Source organism: Phocoena sinus, chromosome 7 (genome assembly GCF_008692025.1).
Source record: "Phocoena sinus isolate mPhoSin1 chromosome 7, mPhoSin1.pri, whole genome shotgun sequence".
Taxonomy (NCBI): domain Eukaryota; kingdom Metazoa; phylum Chordata; class Mammalia; order Artiodactyla; family Phocoenidae; genus Phocoena; species Phocoena sinus.
Genome location: NC_045769.1, coordinates 80,854,997 through 80,861,847, shown reverse-complemented (window position 1 = coordinate 80,861,847; position 6,851 = coordinate 80,854,997). Strand labels below are relative to the sequence as shown.

At 39.7% G+C, this 6,851-nt stretch overlaps 1 non-coding gene across 1 annotated transcript; it reads left to right on the top strand.

The window, feature by feature from the left end:
* Positions 1–4,703: 4,703 nt before the first annotated feature.
* On the top strand, positions 4,704–4,867 carry LOC116757254. The gene has a single exon (XR_004350901.1). It is a non-coding gene; the product is annotated as a U1 spliceosomal RNA (small nuclear RNA).
* Positions 4,868–6,851: the final 1,984 nt, after the last annotated feature.

Sequence of the window (6,851 nt, the reverse complement as noted above, 5' to 3'; positions counted from 1 at the left end):
AATTGGTTTGACCTCTAAGCAGAGTCTGTGGCATCGTGATGAAAATGGTAGTGCTACTAAAGTGAAATTTTGCATTTGAGGATGACATGGCTGTTATCTGAATGTCTGCGGACATCTGAGAAGACTTCCCACACTACAAGCACATTTGGCTCAAATTCCAAACTATACCTATTAAACTGTATACCCTTCAGACTGAGTCACCATTCTCTCCTTGTACCTCCTTGCTGATCTCACCCAACACTGAACTCTGCAATTCCATGAGGTCTTACCCAGACCCTTTGGGAAAGCTCAAGACTATTACTATTTCCAATGCCAAGAAACTCCCCAAAGGAGGGCAGCCTCATACTCCTACCGGCCCCCGGCCTCTACTATCAGCTTCCTCCAATCCATCTTCCATGCTTGCTGCCCAACTGATAGTTCCAATATAAAAGATCTAACTGTGAAACCTTGGCTTAAAGCCCTTAAAATGCTTCCCTGGTATCTACAGAGTAAACTGTAAACTCCTTTGCTTAGCATACAAAGAACTTCAAGATCTGGCCACTGCTGAAATGTCCAGTCTCATCTGTCATTTCCTGCCTTGCTCTTTGCAAGCCAGAAATATTGAACTACTTATAGTTCTCTAGTGGACCAGGCTCTGGTCTGGTGCCCCGCCTTTACACATGCTCTCCCTGAAAGAGTCCTCCCTGCCTGTGCACCTGACAAATCCATTCATTCTTCAAGCCTCAGTTCAAATGCGACCTCTTCTGAGGAGGCTTCCTTGACTCCCCAAGAAGCTGGCTGTGCCATTTCTCTGGTGATCTCATTCAGGTTTGTGCACATATCTTTAAAGGAGTCATCCTATTGTTTGATGGCACATCTCTTGCCTGTATTTAAATTACATGAGGGCAGGGACCACATCTTTCCATTTTTCATCCCCAGCATCCTGGATAGAGCCCGGCATAAAGTGAAGGTCAATGCATGTTGTTGAATGAAGGAATGAATGAATGAGACATAGATGTTCTCCTCCAGTGAACAGTTCAGCAAGTAGAAATTGTTCAGACTCTTCAGGACTCTAAGGATACAAAAGGCAACGTTTCCAGTGGTCTATTTGGGCCAGTACTCTTGTGGTTTGCTCAGCAACCTAACTAACCTTGAAAGAGCATTTTACAAATGGCTGGCAGACCCATTTTAACTTCTTAGCAGTCATATCTTTGCAGTGAAGGTTTTGAGGGATATTATCCACTCAGTCTGTCCAGGGTCATCTGATCGTCACCTGCAGCTGACCACAAAATCAACTTATAAATACGCATTCTCTGTGTGATCAGAAGCAGCATAGCTGAGTGTGGTTAAGGGTACACACTGAGGGACCTTAGACTGAATCCTGACTCTGTTACATACTCTTTATGCCTCTGGATGAATCTGTAAATTAGGAACACTGATAGTACCAGCCTCAGAGGGTTGTTGTGAAGATTAAGGCAAGTGTGTACATGTAATAATTGCTTAGAATATTTGTCACATAAAAAGCTCTAAATAAGTGTAGTTACTATTATTATCTTTTTTAAAAAACCTACCCTATTCCTCCTTACCTTCACACAAATTGGACAATAGCAGCCCTGCTCTGCATTGTCATGGAGCCCTGAAACAAGTCCAACCTCCCCTCACACTGAAAGTAACAAAGATCAGCCAGAGATGCACAAAGTCACATGCAACAATTGCTCAGAATCCTGTGTCTTGTTCTCAAGAAGCTGCTCCTCTGAGCTGAGCTCTGTCTGGCCTCAAACTCGTGGTTCTTCAACCAGAGCTGGATCTAGCCACTGGCCCTTGGGGTTGTGTTTTTATTGTGTCTTCTTAAAAATCTAATTAACAATTGCTCACAGACTCTGCTGTGGCTTGCCCTCTGGCTCTCCAGGCCTGTGTTACCTCAAGTAGAATTCTTAACAGTGGTTCCTCAGAACTCAGCCAAGACAGTCTACCATTACCAACAACCCACTCCCACACCCTCCCCCCTCCCCGCCACCCCGCCCAGTCCACCAAAAATGGGAAGGAGTTAAGGGAAAGGGGAGAATTCTGACCATGCAGGTAGCAAATGACTCACAAAGAACAGTGAAGAATGGCTTGCAGAGCCTCCTGCAGATTCCCTAGTCTAACTGTAATCACAACTAACCTTAGAGTTGACATTTACTTGTCAGAAAAAATCAAAACAAAATAAAAAAACCTTCCAAGAAGCCCTAGGGATGGACTGGTATTTTTAAAGAGTGGATACACAATTATAAAAAATGGCTTGTTTCCTTGGGTTACAACCCCTGGGTTAGATTTTCTAGGATTTTCCTCACTATGAGAGTGGTAAAAAGCTTGACCACATGGGCTTAGGAGAAAGTTCCAAGATGGCAAAAAGCTCTAAGGTGATACCAACTCTGCTGTAGCCAAGGTCTACAGCCAGAGGATCAAAAGGAGTTCCCATAACTTAGTCCGGCTCACCAAGGGTCAAAGCTCAATAATGAGAGTGTACATTGCATTGATCCATGTCCTCTCTGAGAACCTTCCTCATGAACCTGCAGCAGTGGTAGGTCTCATGAAGAATTTGAGGGTTTTGAATCTCAGTTAACACAATTTTCAGACATTGCTATTGTTCGAAAGTTTGGCTTTTCATCCATTTGGTCCATGGACAGTTTGCTCAGGGAGCCATCTCATTTCCTGAGATGATAAAACCTCATGATTGGAAACTACCTAAAGGTACACTACTGGATGTAGTGAATGGACTACTGGTCCATTCACTCTGTTGGCAGCAGCTGCTAAATTCTAGCAACACAAGTCAAGGCCGCATTACTTAACATTGTTCTTAAAGATTTTCACAGAGGCTCTCCCTGGCCTGACGTGTCAATGGGGAGGTGTTCAGTTAGCATTGTGTGGGGCTGTATAAAATATATCCAAGAAGGAAGACCCAGTGTAAGTTACAAATCTATAAATCCAATTATGACCAAGGCTGTGTGTGCCAATTTCACAATTAATACTTAATTTTAGAATTTTGTGTCTGAGTCTCTAAAACCATTTTCCTGCTTAAAATATTTTCTTTTGTCAATGCCTTGAAAAAATGGCCTAAGCATGTTTCATTCTGAGTTTATTCTTAACTTTCTAATATTTTGCCAAGGGACCAGCCTTTTGGACACTGAATGAGAGTTTTGTCCGTAATTCATACCATACCATTCTATTATACTTAGGTCCAAATAATTTTTAAGCATTAGGATCCCTCCCGGCTGAATCTAAAATTCACCCATAAAATCTAGATGCCTAGAAAAATTGAGAAGTAAAAATTATAACCTAGCAACACTATACATCTTGATTGTCGCATACTATCATACCTCACACAAATTGGCCCAATATGTAACACCCATTCCAAAATGTCTCATGTAAATGTGATAAGGACAGGCGGTAACCTAATTAGAATTTAGAAACGAACTGGCTGGATATTAGATTTTACTTCATAATGGACAAGGGAAATACAAAAGAAAGATTTAGCTAAACGTTAACTAAAAATGATAAGGCTTCAGAGGATGGCAATCATCCAATGTTCTCACTCAGTCCAAGGTTAAATTAGAAGTAGACAGTTAATAACTGCTTTGGTTTCTTCAGGGAATATTTTCTCCAATAGGATTCTTGGCTGAAGTGACATTCCTAATGTTTTTTCCTAAGGTCACTCTCATTGCTAACTTTATAAGAACAAATTTGTTAAAACCAAGTCTTTGAACTCTGAAAATTAATACGGTTTTATAAAAAAGATGACTGCTTACATAGATTCTCCACAGGGAGCTTCCTCCTAGAACTGTTATTTACATGGAACAAGTTAAGACTTCACATATAATGAAACTATTTTACCATTAAATAAAGCTATATTATTAATAACCAAGGTACCAGAACTGTCCATTCATAAAAGGCACATTCCTTTACACATTCTCTTTACACAAAATCAAAGTACAAAAAGTCAGGGATGAATTACCTGTCACCTCAGTTGGAATTAGAACTATTTTAATTTTTTTAATTGTGATAGTGCCAAGACTTAAAGCCCCTGCCATAAGAGACAGACCATGATGAAACTGAAGACAAAATATTTGGGGAAATCTGGCTTGGCCAAGATTATGTAATGGCAACTAAATATCTATGAGGGCTTGATTTAAAATGAGGCTAAACACAGAAATCCTGAGTACTGAATGGACCTCTTTACCTGTTTGTCCTAAATATAACTCATATGAACATATCCCAAATGGAATCCATTATTTTTCCTCCATCATATTTTGTATAACTCTGCTCTTCTTTTGGCTCAGTTATAAAGGTGTTACCAACTAAAATATACATGGGAATTCAGCATACAATAAATGTACACTTCCAGTCAGTAAGAAAATGTGTGTTATTAAGTGAATGGTGTCAGAAAATAATAAACCATTTGGAGAAAAAAGAAAACAAAATTGGATATCAATATTGAACACACTCCTTAAATTACTAAAGGCTAAAAAGGATTAAAAAGGAAACACGGGATATTTCTATTACCATATAATGGAAATGGTATTTATACAAAAGACATGCAACTCAAACTGTATTAAATTTTTAGTGGTCAATAGAATGACACTGAAAAATTATATCCAGCACATTTGAAATAAATTATTTTTCATCTTTAAGTCTTTAATAAAAGTCTTGACCTATAATCCCTCAAGAAAAGAAATAGGCAAATAATACTTACCTGGCAGGGGAGATACCATGATCACGAAGGCGGTTTTCTCAGGGCAAGGCTTATCCATTGCACTCCGGATGTGCTGACCCCTGCGATTTCCCCAAATGGGGGAAACTCGACTGCATAATTTGTGGTAGTGGGGGACTGCGTTCGCGCCCTCCCCTGATAAAAAAAAAATAGGCAAATAGTATGAACAAAGAGGTTACACACAGACACACACATACCTATAAATAGATAATAAATATATAAAACATGCTCAAACACCTTTGTAATTACATAAGTGCAAATTTTAAGAGAATACTACTTTTTACTTAATAGTCTTACTTAAATCAGTCTGGTTATAGAGTTTTGAGAAATCAGGGCCACCATATTTCACGTGTTGCACAACTCCAGGAGCAACTGTTTCTGTAGGATTGTGTGTTGCACATTTTAGAAGCCATGCAGAAAACAGGTCATCACAAGCACTCACTGTTAATGACACTGTAAATGAATACAGATTCATGTTTTACATACTCTAACTTTAGAACTAGCATTTCATCTCTGGGAAAGTATCTCACTCACAGCCACTGAGAACAGCCTTGCAGGCTAACACACGGCCCAACTTCAGGCATTTCCATTCCCATAGATTATGGTGTGAATGACACCCCCAAAGGAGTTAGGTAAATAAGTGGGCCCTGACTTGGATAGCTTCTCACACATGTGTGCAAAGACATATATGCAAGGATGTTCATAGAATAACCAGAAAACTGGAAGAAAAATGTCATCCAGTAAGGAATTACATTACTCTTGGTACATACACAGAATAGTTTAAGAGGCAGCCATTAGAAGAATGAAGAATCACTCTATAGATGATGATTTGGGAAGATCCCTAAGGTATGTTTTTAATTTAAAAAGCATGAAGTAAGTCAGAAAGAAAAAGACAAATACCGTATGCTAACACATATATATGGAATTTAAGGAAAAAAAATGTCATGAAGAACCTAGGGATAAGACAGGAATAGAGGCGCAGACCTACTGGAGAACGGACTTAAGGATATGGGGAGGGGGAAGGGTGAGTTTTGACAGGGCGAGAGAGAGTCATGGACATGTACACACTAACAAACGTAGTAAGGTAGATGGCTGGGGGGAAGCAGCCGCAGGGCACAGGGATGTTAGCTCGGGGCTTTGGGACGGCCTGGAGGGGTGGGATGGGGAGAGTGGGAGGGAGGGAGACGCAAGAGGGAAGACACATGGGAGCATATGTATGTGTATGGCTGATTCACTTTGTTGTGGAGCAGAAGCTGACACACCATTGTAAAGCAATTGTACCCCAATAAAGATGTTAAAAAAATAAAAAAAATAAAAAGCAAAATTCAGAGCACTGCAAATACATGCTCTGATTTGTATTTTTTGGGTGTGTGTGTGTGTGTGTGTGTGTGTGATACTAATTGTATCACCATGGCAACAGTCTGCCTAATTCTGCCTGCCTCTTCATTTTCTTACACTAGCCCTCAACTTTCAAATCTTCATATGTCCCTGGTATAAACAGGCACGAGCCTCATCATGAAATAATAACCATGCTTTACTTTCTCTCCTATTCTACTGATATATGTGTAGAGTATCTTTCAGATTTAAAATCAAAACCTCTCCTCTAAACAAGAGCTAACTGATCAGGTGGATTGAATCTACCTCTGGTGGTACAATCTTACAAAAAATGCTTTTCCCCTGAAGGGTAATGATTTTGCAGGCTGTGGTAGGAGGTATGCCCTCCTCCCTCAAGATATATCCACTTCCTAATCCCTAACCTGTGACTATTACTTTATATTAAAAAAAAGGGCAAAAGATATGATTAAGGATATTGAAAGGTGAACCTTATCCTGGATTATAGCCAGGTGGGCCCTAAATACCATCACAATGTCCTTATAAGGGAGAACAGCATCCTACAGTTGTATAGAAAGCAGAATTTGTAAACAAAAATCTTGGACATCTAAACAAAATGTTGAAGCTGTGACCTAGTTTCTTTTTGCTGCTCATGATTAAATGAGAGAGGAAAGAGATAAAGAACTGTTAAACAAAAAGAAACCAGAACTTGATGACTTGAGAAATTCTCAGCCTATCCAAATTGCAAATGATGCCAAAATTAGGAGATTCACTGTTAGGAAAGCATGCC